The sequence below is a fragment of the Rhinoraja longicauda genome, chromosome 24, assembly GCF_053455715.1.
Source record: "Rhinoraja longicauda isolate Sanriku21f chromosome 24, sRhiLon1.1, whole genome shotgun sequence".
Taxonomy (NCBI): domain Eukaryota; kingdom Metazoa; phylum Chordata; class Chondrichthyes; order Rajiformes; family Arhynchobatidae; genus Rhinoraja; species Rhinoraja longicauda.
The window spans coordinates 7,984,116-8,000,498 of NC_135976.1; the positions used below are offsets into that span (position 1 = coordinate 7,984,116).

The following is a 16,383-nucleotide window of genomic DNA, read 5'->3' on the forward strand; positions in this document are numbered from 1 at the left end:
ATAATCAGGTTTGAAAACCAGACTCCTAAGAATGGTTCCAGGTTATTCCACTTGTCGCTGAATGATGCATGATTGGCTCCAGACATTTATTACAATTCATTTGTGGGATCTGGGCCTTGGGCCAAGGTTAGCATTTACCATTCATCTCTAATTGCCTTTGAGAAGGTAATGGCGAGCACCTGACAATACCGCTGCAGTCCTTCTGGTGAAGGTATTCACACAGAGCTGTTGCAAAGAGAGCCGCAGAATTTGGACCCAGTGATAATGAAGGCAGTATATTTCCCAGTCAGCACGATGCGCCACTTGGAAGGGAGGAAAGCCACAGGAGGTCGTGTTCCCTTGACCATTAGTGGCAGATGTCTTGGATTTGAAGATGTATCAGAAGAGCATAGGGAAGAAATTGAAGTATACTTTGTGACGGTATTCAGTGAAGTCATTGTGTGCTACTGATGAAGGGATATTTGTTCCATTACCCTCGAAATATACCATTTTGCATATGGTGCAAAAGGCTTTAGAGAATCCGGAGGTGCATCAAATTGTAGACTCATGGCCTTAGAACTTTTAAGCCACATTATTTATGTGACTGGTCCAGGTGAGCTTGTAGTCAATGGTCCAGGATATTGATGGTTGGGGCTCAGCGAAGGTAATGTCGTTGTATGTCAAGAGGGTGGCTAATCTCTCTTGTTGGACATGGCCATTTACTGGCACTTCGATGGTGTGAATGTTATTTATCACTTATCACCCCCTTCTTAAAGGTTTTGTTTCGCCCTTGCTGCATGCAGGCATGGGCTGCTTATTTTGTTGAGGAGAACAACAAATGGTGGAAAGAAACTCACTGATGAAGTGGCTGAAGATAATTAGACTTAAGACACTGACCCAGGAATTCCTAGGATCAGGATGATTGACCTCAGAAAACCACAGTCATCGTCCGTTGTGTAAGGCCCAACTGTAACCTCTGGGGTGTTTTATCTTTGATGCATTTTGACTTCAGTTTAACCAGGGTGTTTTGATGCTACCCTTCATTAGATGCGGCCTTGGTGCCAAGGAATGTGTCTTGGTGCTCCGCTCACAAATGACAACACAACCATACAGTTGACAATTAAAAATAAAGCATACACACATCAAAACAATAAGGATACACCATTACAGTCTAAACACGTGGGTGAAAATAAACCAGAGCAAAAAAGAAACTACAGACTACCACTCGTGGAAAAAAGCTGTTTTTATGTCTGGCTGTGGCTGCTTTGACAGTCCGGAGTCGCCTTCCAGAGGGAAGTGCTTCAAAGAGTTTGTGGCCAGGGTGAGAGCGGTCAGAGATGATCTAGCCCGCTCGCTTCCTGGCCCTTGCAGTGTACAGTTCGTCAATGGGGGGAAGGTTGCAGCCAACAACCTTCTTAGCTGTGCGAACGATCTGTTGCAGCCTCCGGATGTCGTGCTTGGTGGCTGAGCCAAACCAGACCATGATGGAGAAGGTGAGGACGGACTCAATGGTAGCAGTATAGAATTGGACCATCATTGTCTGTGGCAGATTGTGTTTCCTCAGCTGCCGCAGGAAGTACATCCTCTGTTGGGCCTTTTTGACTGTGGAGTCGATGGTAGCCCCCCATTTAAGGTCCCTGGAGATGATGGTTCCAAGGAACTTAAATGACTCCACAGATGTGACTATGGTGTTGTTGATGGTGAGTGGATGGATGTTTGTGATGGATGTTTCTTTTTGTTTGGTGTTGGTTTATGATTGTATGTGTTATTGCATTTTTATTGATTATTCTTATTGGTCTTATTGTTGAACTGCGGGTAATTTTTCATTTCACTGCACATTTATGTGTATGTGACAAATAAATGACTATTGACTATTAACTATTGGGGGGAGGGTAGGGGGATCTCTTCGAAAGTCTATAATTAGTTCCACTGTCTTAAGAGCATTGAGCTCCAGGTTTGGCAGGTTTGGTAAGTGATTGAGAGTGGCCTGATGGGTGAGTTAGTTGGAATGTATTTATCCTGCTTTTTGTGAATAAGACGTATCTGCCATACAATCAATCAGTAGCAAAGATCAACAGCACATATAGTTGTGAGATGTTAATCTGTGTTGGAATACCATGTACCACCGTCTAGCCACTCTTGCAGAAATACACTTTTACAGTGCCAACAAATTCTGGGCCTGCTGGGTATTGGTGTTTACTGTTGTCACATTCTGTAGTGTATGTAACATTTTCCCACACTAAATGGGGACAAGATCTTCAATTTCAGAGAGTATCGCAGCAAGTGTTTAATTGTCGTATGTACTGGAACGGATCTAAGAAATTCTTACTTGCTGCAGCATAACAGGTCTGTCAACACCGTACTCAATAGACAACACAATACAAAAACGTTCAATAAAGTTTCCATGCATCTTGAATAGAAATTAAATACATGAAGGCTGGGATCTGGACTGAATGAAAAATAACGGAAATGGGAGAGGGGCTTGTTTACACAGTTTTCTCATTTAAATAACTTGTTTGGGTTTTAATTAGGTGTTCTTTGTAAATGTAACAACGTGCGTTTATATGGAAAACCTAATTAAAAGGAAAAAGTAGTCAGACGGAGGATCCCGATATCTTTGCTTGCCATGCTCTCTACCCTCATCCAACACCACACGTCCTTTCCAAAAATGCGATTAATCAACATATGGGCCTTGCACTCCGATTGATTTTTTCCCCCTTAATAGTCTGGGATACCGAGGCCAGTTCTAGTACCATACTACCATCATGGGCAAGATCAATGCACATTCAGATTTAAGTAAATCTGAATTCCATTTGCCCAAAATACAATACAGTAGTTAGTTGATGTTGCCTGGTAACAACATGGAATTTTCCACGCTCAAAGTATAACCAATCTCCTCAAATAGAAATGTTGTATTACCAGGCAGCGATGTTTTGCATCTATCCTCAAGATATCGCCAACCTTCCAACCATTCACTACTTTTACTTTCTCTGTATTCTTCATGTCATTTGTACACTTTTTGATGTGAAAAGTTGAAAATGTACACTTGCAGGGCCTATACAAAAGATGCAAGGTTAAACTGGTTTGTATCAACATTAAATAGCACAAATTAAAAACCTACTTCATGTTTAATGATGTATTGTTATTATTGGTTAGAAGAAGGGTCTCGTCCTGAAACGTCACCCATTCCTTCTCTACTGAGATGCCGCCTGACCCGCTGAGTTACTCCAGCATTTTGTGATACCTTCGGTTAGAAAGCTAATATATACGAGGTGATATACAATATGCTATAAAAAATGAACCCCCCCCCCCCCCCCCACACAGTGCCCACATGGACTCCCCTCTACAATCAGTCTGAAGAAAGGTCTCGACTCGAAACATCATCTGTGCATGTTCTCCAGAGATGCTGCCTGACCTGCTGAGTTATGGGCCTGTCACACTTTGGCGATTTTTTAGGTGACTGCCGGCGACTGTCAAAGTCGTAGCAGATCGCCGAAAAAAATAACCGTACGACAATGTCCACGACAATGCCCGTGACAATGCCCGCGACAAGCTAAGACAACCTACCACACAGGCGACGGCAAGCTGATGAAAACCAGCGACTCAGTCTTCGCTACCTAGGACGTCCACTATGACAGGGACCACGGCAAGCAAGACAACCAACGAAAACCTGCACTTATGTGGAGGTGTCACAAGCACAACTCACATGTGAACAAACCGACAGCAAGGTCCGTCCAGTGACATTTCTAGGTATATTTTGCATTTGTTTGAAGTACCCATTTTAAAAAAAAATGTTGCTTGCAATTACCCATCTTTCATAGGAATATGTTGTTTTTGAATAAAGTTGATTTTGTTGATTTCTTGAAAAATATATGTCGGAATTTATTGAATTTCTAAGTACTTTATCATGACATGTCATTCAGATTCTATTAGCATTCATTTTGACCATTAAAATCAAACGCTGACACACGAGCTGTGCAGAGAGAACTCTTTTCATTCATTCATTTAGAATCTAAAAGAATGAATGAAAAGAGTTCTCATAGCGCAGCGCGTGTGTCAGCGTTTGATTTTAATGGTCAAAATGAATGCTACTAAATTCTGTGAATGACATGTCATGAAAAAGTGCAGGCGCCAACCTTGCATACCTGGGGACAGCACGCGACAGCGCCCGCAATAAGCTACGGTACCGGGCGACAAGCCAGCTGTCGCCGAGAAATTTCAAACCGGTTGAAATCTTCATGACGCGCCGAGATCCACTACGATTCTTTGAAGACTCCCCACGATCATACCAGCGACACCCCGGCGAACTGTGGGGACAGCCTAGTCGCCATCTGTCGCCTTACAATCGCCTAAGTGGGATAGGCCCTTGAGTCGCCGTTGTCGTCAGCTTGCCGTCGCCTATGTGGTAGGTTGTCTTAGCTTGTCGTGGTCATTGTCGTGGACATTGTCGCACGGTTATTTCTTTCGGTGATCTGCTACGACTTTGACAGTCGCCGGCAGTCGCCTAAAAAATCGCCAAAGTGGGACTTGCCCTTAACTCCAGCACTTTGTGCCCTTTTGTGTATTAGGCAGCATCAGCAATTCTTTGTTTCTGTAAAATGAATGTAATATCTGCGAATTGATTGTAATCAGATAAGCATTTGAATTAAAAATAAATTGAAATTACGTTGTGAGGGAGTAAAAATAAAGATTGTTACTACTGAAGGCATGTGATCCCAGTAAATAGGTTTCTCCCAAGAAGTAAGATAATAAATCAAAGTGGTTGATCATTCATTAACATTCAACAACTGTATAATCTTCAGTGTCCATCACTGTTTATTAAAGATTCTTTCTCCTTCATCTGATCTGAATAGCTCCTCGGGACTAAGTAACATCTGCTGTTCAATTTGTATTGATCAGAAAGCAGCAGCTCTCACATTAATGTCTGTGCTTACAGATACTGAAGGGGTTTAATGCAGTTCCACATTAACATTTCACTCAGCATCGTTACAAGTCCCAGAGGCAGCAGCTAAGGTGAGCTGATTGGGTGGCTTTGAAATCTGCTTGATGATCGTTGACTTTCCATGTGACTCTGGAAGATTTTTTTCCGGAGGCAGTGTTTAATGTCATCATTTTATGTTTCAGATTGCAGAGCAGTGCCCAGCCCACTAGAAGCGGCTTTAATTATTGAGAATGGAAAGCTAAGTCTTGGCTCTTTCTCACGAGGTACGTCTACTTAATTATTGATTTTTCTGCTAGATCTTGTGACCAGCAGGTAATTGTACAACAACCATAACTGGAAGTTAAGATGCCCAGGACGGTGTTACCACATTTAAAATGTATGAACCTTAGATCTGAGCTTCAATTGTTTAACCCAATAACTGCTAGGTCTTTGAAAACCGTAGGAGCGAGAAAACCCATTGGAAAGTATGGAAGCTACTCCCTGAGTAAAAGAAGCAGTGGTTTAAAAATGCTGTTCTGCCATAATTTGATATGCTTTTGAACAGTCCTATGGAATGGGCGACGTTTCGAGGCGAGACCCTTCTTCAGACTGATGTCAGGGGGGCGGGACAAAGGAAGGATATAGGTGGAGACAGGAAGATAGAGGGAGATCTGGGAAGGGGAGGGGAAGAGAGGGACAGAGGAACTATCTAAAGTTGGAGAAGTCGATGTTCATACCACTGGGCTGAACATTGACCTCTCCAACTTTAGATAGTTCCTCTGTCCCTCTCTTCCCCTCCCCTTCCCAGATCTCCCACTGTCTTCCTGTCTCCACCTATATCCTTCCTTTGTCCCGCCCCCCTGACATCAGTCTGAAGATGGGTCTCGACCTGAAACGTCGCCCATTCCTTCTCTCCTGAGATGCTGCCTGACCTGCTGAGTTACTCCAGCACTTTTGTGCCTTTGTTTTTAACATTGCACAGGGAATGTTGATGAGTCAGAGCGAGCTAAGGGATGTTATCATGTAAATGTCCCGATCAAAATGATAGTTTAACCTCAACATCCCAATCTTTCCTGTTATTTGACATGAACAGTAGTTGGTCTGCAGAGATCCCCAGAAAAAAAGCTTTTCCACTGTTGAGTATCAGTGATGTGGAAACATAATCACCAAACCATCCATAACACAGTGATCCTTCCAGCAGAACGGATGCTAAAATAGACATTGGTTGAGAATTTGCTAATGCAGGGAAATCAATTTTTATGTCTGTGATTGAAGGTGTTTTATTTATGAGCTGATACCCTTTGTAAAAATGTTGTGAAAGTATTTTGACGTTTACTTTTCTGACATAAAAAGGGTTTAATTTAAGGTTCCTTGACATTGATAATGCCCTTGCTATATCCTCATGTTGGCAATGTCATCTAACAATTACTCACCTATTCATGTATCAAAGTATTATTTTTTGTTATGCTTTAAGCGCAACCTGCCCCACATTTAGCGACCTATATTCCCCTGTTGTGCATCAGCCCTCTCAGAACTGGTGAAGAAGTGAGATATCCTCAAATCCAAAATACTGCCTATGAAAAAGAGGAAGCTAACGTACCAGGGAATAATTAATTTACAATATTCTCCTTCCATTATGTGAGTTTATATGAACAGATGATTCAGTCTAGATGAACAGAAAGGGAGCAGTGGGATGGCTGAGACTGACATGGTGCCAAAGGCTCCAATCTCAATGGTTCAATGGTTCAATATTGTCACATGTATCGAGGTACAGTGAAATTCCTTTTTTTTGCGTACAGCTTAGCAAAAGTCTTACATAGGCACAATCCCACTTAGGTACAGATGTAAACATTAATACCCTTTATCAACAGACTATATACGCGCAACACTAAACATTATTCCCTTTATTCTGTATCTGAACACTGTGGACAGCTTGATTGTAAGCATGCGTGGTCTTTTCGCTGACTGGATAGAATGTAACAAAACGGTTTTCCCTGTACCCCTGCACATGGTTTATGTGACAATAATAAACTGAGCTAAACTAAGCAATAGTAAGAATATTGTAAGAATAGTAGATTAATGAATGAATGCCTTTATTTGTCGTTGAAAGCACTGCATACAACAAAATTATTATTGCCGCTCCATTGGTGCGTAATATACTAACATAAAAGCACAGGACACAATTTAAAAACAATATTATTTAACTAGGGCTTAAGAGAAATAAATAATCAATATTGCAATATATCAATAAACAATGGTGATAGTAAGGTAAAATGCGAGACAGGTAGCAGCATGGAAGAGTGCAGCATGAGTAATACTCAGTAGTTTTTCATATTGAGTGTGCAGATTGCTTTGGGGAAGAAACTGTCTCTTAGTCTGGAGGTGCGTGTTTTGACTGACCTTGATTACATTGAAGCAGTACCTAAGAGTTGCCATGTTTTCAGCACCATCTTCTATCCTTTAAGTTCAAGGTTGTTAAAAATGTAGAGTCTTCACTTGGCCATAGCGATCTATTATCCTGGTAGCAGCACTGATTTGGAGTTGCAGGGGTCGGCCTGGCCTGGCGATGTTGTTGGTGTCCTCCAGCGCTCAGTTCACACATTCTCTGCACTTTTTTCCAACAGTTTGTCCATGGCTTTCTGTCAAACCACCTCCATGATTTCCTGTTACGATTGCAGTCCCCATTGCAATCTCCAGAGATCTTGCTAGATCATAACTATTTTTTTACAATTATTTTTATTTGACTGCTATCACTATAATTATAACATAATCCCCCTCTAAATAAAACTTGATTAACTTTAGTGAAGAAAAAGTCTCTCGATCAAGGAGAAGAGTGTAACAGATTTTTCGTATCAGCTGGGTTTAAAATCTCATTGGCAAATACTGTAAAAGCAATTTAACATTGGATGAGTTTATGACATTTTTTTAAAATGATGACTCAAATTGATGGCTGTATTAGTTTATTAAAATATCTGCTCTTTGTGGCTAGTCATGCATCAAATTTTGTGCGATTGCTCTCGACAAAGCTGAATTTCCACCTCTGGGGATATGTTGGCACGAGCTCTGTTGTTAGTGCTGTTTACAAAGCACATATTACAGTTTATTCTGGAATAAGGAAGCCACGCTTGGCTGGCGATGGAATGAAATACGAACAGGATAAAATTAAATTTTTAATATCATTGTCACTTGCTGTTCAACAATGATAATATCGCTGGTGGCGAACAGCTCATAATAACATTTGTATGGAAGAATTAGTTCCAAATGGTTCGGAGATAATATTTTAAGAAATTGGTTGATGCCGCACTGCATTCAAGATGGAATGCATTAGTTTACTATTATCTCTTATATCGGCTCTGCTCCCAGTGAGTAAAATAAAGTATGTATTTCGCAAATACAATTTAATTGAAAATTGTTCTCCACTGAATTAATGAGGCTTCACTGCCCATGGTTCTACTTATGAATTTTTCAACGTATAGTCTACGCAGTAAAGCGGCAAAGGTGCAAAGACTTGTTGGATATTGTGAATCCCGAAAAATGTTTAAAGTCCTGTGCATCCAGTAATTCGTTGTCATCATTTCAGTCGACTGGAAATCGATGCTTTGGTTGAACTAATGGGCATTGAATTTGAGCAAGCTCATCCTGAGGCTCATGGTAGTTGCATGACTTGATCGACCTCCCCGTGGTGAGCCCTGTCAACTGACCTCAGTCAGGCGAACGACAACAAACACAGACAGCAGAAGCAGAAGCAGCTTCATAACTTCTGCTGCCTCAAACGCAAGAGGAAGAAGAAGCTAGAAACTGAGTTGCAAGTCAACGTTTTCTTTTGTCTCATTTGGAATCTCAATTGTGAATTGCAATCTCACACTTGCGGTGTCCCCGAAGATCCTTGGCAAAATGGTGTGTGAGCCATCCCAATATGTGCCAGTGAACTGTGAGCTGTTTATACCACCATTCAGGTGTTGCAGGCATAATTGTCTGCTCTCCTCTCCTGCAATAGAAAGGCAATATGTCTGGGTTATGTAGGCACCTTGATTGAAGATCAAGCCGTGTTTTTGAGCTGTGAGATGCAGGTACGTGTGTTGGAGTTGAGTTGAGGGCACATGAATGTAGGATCTGTGATGGATAGTAATTGTTGAGATACGGACAATGAGGTGCATAATGGCGCAGTCCCATTGCAGATGAGGTTTGATGATATAATAGCTGAACGTAGGCATGTTTGTGCTGGCGTTCCACCCTTCTCAACACAGTATCGGGATTGTACATCTCTCACTGAAACACCCAGAGCAGCACATGAAAATCAAGATGCCCATTCTTCTCCTTGCTCTGCCATAACTTGCAACCACTTATCTGAATCTGTACAATTTTACCCAGTTACGTTGGAAGCAATGAATATCCCCCCAGTAATCTGCACCAGTTGGCTGCAGCTAATGCCAGCAACTCCTGAGGTCAGACCCCTTGAGTATGACTGAAGCAACGCAGCGTGCTACTGGCTGGACCCTGTGGTCATTTTAATGAGAAGCACACGAGTTTCAGCTGGACCCATACTGGGCAAAATTGAAGAAGGCTCCTTGAACATTGTGATTTCAAGGCACATTTTCAATTCCTCCGCATCTGAATGCAAATCCTATTGTTCCTGCTTATGTTGTAATGGATCTAGCATGAAGGAGGACCCATGGGTAAGATGCTGTGGATAGGTGCAGGGCTTAGAGCTGGAATCCAGTTAGAGTCATAGAGTGATACAGCGTGGAAACAGCCTCGTCAGCCCAACTTGCCGACACTGGGCAAGATTTTCCATCTACACCAGTCCCACCTGCCTGTTTGGCCCATATCCCTCTAAATTTGTGTTATCTGTGCACCCGTCTAAATGTTTCTTAAACGTCGCGATAGTACCTCCCTCAACTACCTCCTCTGGCAGCTCTTTATATACACTCACCACCCTTTGTGTGAAAAAGTGACCCTTCAGGTTCCTATTAAATCTTCCCCCCCCCCCCCCCCCCCCCACTCACCTTAAACCTATGTCCTCTCGTTCTTGATTCCCCTACTCTGGGCAAGAGATTCTGTGCATCTACCCAATCAATTCATTTCAGCTGGGAAAGGAAACCAGGATGCACCCATCAGGGGGTCAAGTGGCATCTCTGGAAATAGAGTGAGATCAAGGTTGCAACTGATATCAATGTAGCAGGGGTGACATGATATTGATGGAGGTTAGAGGGAAGGTGTAGCCACAGAAATCTTATTTTGGGGAGCACCTGTAATGATGTTGTCATTAGCATGGGCAAGGCTGATATGTGACCTTCCATGAATAACAATGAGAATAGTGTGGTGGCGATTCCCAGGCTAGGATGGGCTACTGAATTCATAAGGGAACTCAGCAGGTTCAGTGGAAGATTGCACAATGCCATGGGCTGCATCCACTCCTCACAGGGGAGTGGCTGCTGATTGTGGGTCAGACACTCCAACAATTCAAGGAACTGCAGGCGCTGGTTTAAACCGAAGACAGACACAAAAAGCTGGAGTAACTCAGCTGGTCAGACAGCATCTCTGGAGAAAAGGAATAGATGATGTTTTGGGTGGAGACCCTTCTTCAGAGCCTTCTTCAAACATAATCGAGTTGACTAACTCTGCCACGTGGAGTTGAATGAAATACTCCCTGAGGCAAATTCAAAGAACAAAAACATTCGGGGAACACGATGGCTTAATTCCTACCGAAAACAGAAATACTCAGTGGGTCAAGAGGCATCTGTGGTGAGATAAGCAGAATTAACATTTTGCATCGATGGCCTTTTATTAGGACAGAGAGCAACATCTCTCCACAAATGCAGATCGACCAAAGAATTTACAACATTTTCAGTTGCATTTCCAACAACTAAAAAAATGTTTTTTGAAAGTCCTTCATTTGGAATAATGAAATATAGCAATTCAAAACTGAGTTACGTAAATTGTAATGCAGTATCGATATCTGACATTTTGATCTGCTTCCTGGAAAAGATTTTGCAGAAGTAGGATACATTTCAGTTGTTCCAATGCATGATCACCTTTGCTGCAAGATTGACAAACAATAGAGAGACTAGGCTGAAGAACCTATCTCTGATCGATAGTGCTAAACATCAGTGTTGAGTATTCTGTTTCCGAAATTCAATCCATTAACCTCATCAAATAAAAAATATATAAAATGTTGTCAATTCAACCAAAATACAAAGTGCTGGAGGAACTCAATGGGTCGGGCAGCATCTGTGGAGGCAATGGACAGGTGATTTTTCGGGTCGGGAACTTTCTTCATGCTGAGCTTCCTACGGATCTATTGAAGGGTCCCGACCCAAAACATCGCCTGTTCATTCCATCCACTGCCTGACATGTTGAGTTCCTCCAGCACTTTGTGCTTTGCTCAAGATTCCAGCATCTGCAGTTCCTTGTGTTGTCCATTAGGCATTAATTTTTAGGCATGCCGTTTTTACAAATTCTCTGAAGAAGAGATGGACTTGATGGGTGAAATTATTTTCTTTTCTATTTCTATGTGAATCTCTATTTGTCATCTATTTGCTTCCTGAAAAAGTCACCAGGCACCGTTAGATTAATAGGAAATTGAACAAAGATAAACACAGAGTGCTTGAGTAACTCAATGGGTCAGGCAGCATTTCTGGAGAGAATGGATGGGTGACGTTTTGTGTTGGGATGGGACCCTTCTTCAGAACTTCTTCAGTCTGAAGAAGGGTCCCAACCTGAAAAGTCATCCATCTTTTATCTCCAGAGATGCTGCCTGACCCGCTGTCACCAGAACTTTGTGTCTATCTTTGGTATAAACCAGCATCTGTAGTTCCTTGTTTCGAAAAGGAAATTGAACGCATTGTCAATATGTTTTTTCCCGCAATGTTCAATGACAACATTTTGACAACATTTTGACAACATTTTTTTATTTTTTTATTTGATGAGGTTAATGGATTGAATTTTGGAACCAGAATACTCAACACTGATGTTTAGCTCTATCGACCAGAGATAGGTTCTTCAGCCTAGTCTCTCTATTATTTGTCATTCTTGCAGCAAAGGTGATCGTGCATAGGAACAACTGAAATGTATCCTACATCTGCAACTCAGTTTAGAATTGTTATATTTCATTATTCCAAATGGACTGAAGGACTTTCAAAACATATTTTTTTAGTTCCAGCGTAGAGCAAACATCTTGTTTTTTCCCACTGGCTTGCTCCCTTTTCCATAACTCCCTGTGAGAACCAACAGTAACTGCAGTTACTGTTCTCAGTTTCTTTGCTCGGCGCTGACAGGTTATGAAAATATATGAAATGAAAGCCGCAAAAAGACTTGCAGAAGTTATTAATGCAGGAGCCGGCTATTTAACCCCTCAGGCTTATGTTGTAATTCAGTGCATTTAACTCCTTATACATGCACATGGCCATGAATCATAATAACACCATTCTACGTGGGGTTTAACATTTATAATTGACTTACATTTGAAAGTTTTAACCACCCTTTGTGTGCAAAAAATCTTCCTTCTATGCCTGAGTTTGAATGTTATTGCATGCCATCTTTGCCTTTGACTCCAGTGGATGGGCCCTGGGATTGGGGCTGACTGGCATCTCAGCTAAAGGAGGGATATTATTATTCCAGCATCATTCATTGAAATGGATTTATTGAAGGTGGAGGTTTTATTTTTAAATTCCTGTGGGAATTGCAGTTGCTGGCAGTGGGTGTGTGAAGTGTGTTCTGATCGGGGAATCACGAGAGATCCACATCTCCTCACCTCTGCTGTGACAACCCTGACAGCTGTCACTGAGAGAAGATGCTAAAAGGAATTTAGTGTTCTGCAGAAAGCTGCTGAGGTAATTGTTACCACCTTGCAAGAACATTTGTTCCACTAAATCAAGGTACTATCGCAAACTTTACTCAGGCAACTATCGCAACGTTTAAGCAGGTACTATCGCAACGTTCTAGGAACATTTAGACAGGTACATGGATAGGGTAGGTTTAGAGGGATATGGGCCAAAAGCAGGCAGATGGGACTAGTTTAGATAGGGCATATTGGCCGAGCGTGGGCAAATTGAGCCTTAGGGCCTGTTTCCATGTTGTATGACTCTATGACTTTATTTTATTTTATTTTATTTTATTTTATTTTATTTTATTTTATTTTATTTTATTTTATTTTATTTTATTTTATTTTATTTTATTTTATTTTATTTTATTTTATTTTATTTTATTTTAGTTTAGAAACAAAACAAAACTAAATTAAACTGAACTGAACAATAGACAATAGGTGCAGGAGTAGGCCATTCGGCCCTTCGAGCCAGCACCGCCATTCAATGTGATTATGGCTGATCATTCTCAATCAGTACCCCGTTCCTGCCTTCTCCCCATACCCCCTGACTCCGCTATCCTTAAGAGCTCTATCTAGCTCTCTCTTGAATGCATTCAGAGACTTGGCCTCCACTGCCTTCTGAGGCAGAGAATTCCACAGATTCACAACTCTCTGACTGAAAACGTTTTTCCTCATCTTCGTTCTAAATGGCCTACCCCTTATTCTTAAACTGTGGCCCCTGGTTGTGGACTCCCCCAACATTGGGAACATGTTTTCTGCCTCTAACGTTTCCCCGGTATATTTTTGTTCTCAGATTCCTTAATAACAGAAGCAATTCAAATATCAAATGTCTGTGAAGGTGAGAAATCTGTTCTTGTGGTTCTTGTTCTATCAGCAAATAGAGGGACGGATTTTGTGGCCTCTTACAATTGGTGTTAAGGTCAATGCCTTACAGGATTTGACTGACCAATTTGTTTGGATTGGTGGCCTGGTTGTCACTGAGGACCATGCAGGAGGAAGATGAAGGATCGTGGTCGTGGGAAGGGAATAGAGGTGGTGATGATGGACTGAGGTCATGGAGAGAGAGCTAATTTGTCCAGGAGTAAGTTATAGGAAGAGAATGGGTGGTTGGTATATGGAACGAGCTGCCAGGAGCAGGGGCTATCCCAACGTTTAAGAAGCAGTTAGACAGGTACATGGAGCGGACAGGTTTGGAAGGATATGGGCCAAATGCAGGCAGGCGTGACCAGTGTAGATGGAACATATTGGACGGTGTGAGCAAGTTGGGCTGAAAGGGCCTGTTTCCACACTGTATGACTCTATGATTTTTGACTCTATGACTCTCTGGCTAATGGGGCTGGAAAGGGTGCAGGGAAGGTTTACAAGGATGTTGCCAGGGCTCGAGGGCCTGAGCCACAGGAAGAGGTTGATCAGGCTAGAACTCTATTCCTAGGAGCGCAGGAGGATGAGGGGGTGATCTTATAGAGGTGTACAAAATCATAGGAGGAATAGTTTGGATGGGCGCAGAGTCTCTTGCCCAGAGTAGGAGAACCGAGAATCAAAGGACACAGGTTTATGATGAGGGGGAAAGATTTAATAGGAATCTGAGGGATAACATTTTCACACAAAGGGTGGTGGGTGTGTGGAACGAGCTGCCGGAGGAGGTAGTTGAGGCAGGGACTATTGCAACGTTTAAGAAACATGTAGACAGGTATATTCTGTTTTAAAACTGTTCTAATTTGTTTCATTAGGTTGTTTAAATTAATACCGATTTGCTAATTGATTTATTGCATCGTATGGGAGGCGCATTCCCAATCTCGTTGTACCCCTGTACAATGACAATAAAGATATATTGTATTGTATTTATTGTAGATAGGACAGGTTTAGAGCGATATGGGCCAAACGCATGTAGGTGGGTTTTAGTGTAGATGGGACATGTTGGTCGGTGCGGGCAAGTTAGGATGAAGGGTCTGTCTCCACGCTGTATGACACTATGACTCTAATTCTGGGATGGGTAAGAGAGGAACAAAAAAGAGTAAATTGGCCTCAGTGATTTTTGAATGAAGACCTACTTGCACACTGACAGTGAAGATAAGCATCTTTGTTGTCACAGTCTTCTACCCATTGAAATGGATCCCATTTGGAGGATACATCCTTAATTGAGAAGAAATGCAGGATTAAAATCAATATCACAGTTGCAGCTGATATGCCACTGGAGTTTAGTTAGATATATAAATGGACAATAATTACATTAATGACAGAGTTGAATGGTCCCCAGAAATAAATTCCACATTTTTTGTCATTTTGTTGGATTTGCATAATGTTGAAAAGGGAGGTGAGCAGAACTCCTATTCATTGCCAGGGCCTTGGGCATTCTACTTCGTAATCGGAATTCAGAAGTCATTTTGGTCTCAATTATCTAAATTTAACAGTTTATGCTCTTTCTGGAAGAGCATCAGCTGAATAATTATCACATTAATATTGTGATGGTGAATCAATTTGCAAAGTAATGTTCTGGAAATAATATCCAGATAAAGGTTGGGATAATTTCAAGCATGTGTAATGTATTTTATCATATGTGCAATGATGCAGCAAAGATCTTAAAAGATTGTGTAATCATGTTTATCAATCTTACATATCAAACTTCAGTTATATTTGTCTCCTATTATTTAATGTAACAAGCAATAAAGCTTTCCGTTTGAAAAATTGTAGAAAATATTTTTTTTATATCACGTGATTTATTTTATTCAGTTGCCATATGAAATCAGATTTGAGTAAAGTACCCTGTAAGAAAATTTATTTTTAACTTCCTGGAAATATAAATAAGCCTTTCTGCTATTGGATTATTCTTTTCGAATCTTCGGTTATTCTATAAACCAATTTCTGTGATTTCCATAATTAATTTGATTTGTGCCGAGACCACTGAGTTGCAATTAATTTGATTTTGTGCTGTAATAGTTGCTATGGTTTTCCGTGATCGCAAGGAATTGGGAGTATAACTAGTCGCATGAATTACTTATGCTCAATTTGTCTTCAGCTTTACTTTGAAGTTGCTATGAGATATTCAACTCAAAGAAGCAGTGAAAAACACTTTAACAATTAGAAGATAGACACAAAATGCTGGAGTAACTCAGCGGGACAGGCAGTATCTCTGGACAGAAGGAATGGGTGACGTTTCGGGTCGAGACCCTTCTTCAGCCATTCCTTCTCTCCCTCTGAGTTACTCCAGCACTTTGTATCTTTCTTCGGTTTAGACCAGCATCTGCAGTTCCTTCCTCCACTTTAAAAATTAGGTTGACTCTCCGGTTCGTGAAGCTCATTTAGCCATTTGTCATATTCACCTTTAAACTAAGTTAGATCCATGTTTAAAATATCTTGGTTTTAACTGTGTTAACACCTGTCTGGAAAATAGTTCAAAAGTGAAAAGCGTGTCCTAATTTTGGATTGCTTTGGAATGAGCTGACACAGATTTAATTGCTGAATGATAGCTTGTGTTATCAATGTCAGGTTCGTTGAAAAATGTAATAGCCTTTAAAGGCAAGAAAGACTGTTCATAATATTTTCCAAATACCAAGGGATGCAAAGAAATATTTCAGAAAAATTCAAGGAACTTATTCGATAACATCACCAATAATTTCCACGTTATGCCTTTGGCTGCTAATGGAAGTGGGCTACGTTT

At 41.2% G+C, this 16,383-nt stretch overlaps 1 protein-coding gene across 2 annotated transcripts in view; it reads left to right on the forward strand.

Moving 5' to 3' along the window:
- pacsin1b (protein kinase C and casein kinase substrate in neurons 1b) overlaps window positions 1-16,383 on the forward strand; it is a 211,311-nt gene that overhangs the window by 7,431 nt on the left and 187,497 nt on the right. Inside the window, exons 2-3 of one of the 2 annotated variants that reach the window (XM_078420601.1) lie at window positions 4,916-4,992; window positions 5,104-5,184. The gene's annotated coding sequence lies outside the window, so the exon portion shown is untranslated. The remainder of the gene's footprint in view (window positions 1-4,915; window positions 4,993-5,103; window positions 5,185-16,383) is intronic. The other variant, XM_078420600.1, reaches the window with a different exon arrangement.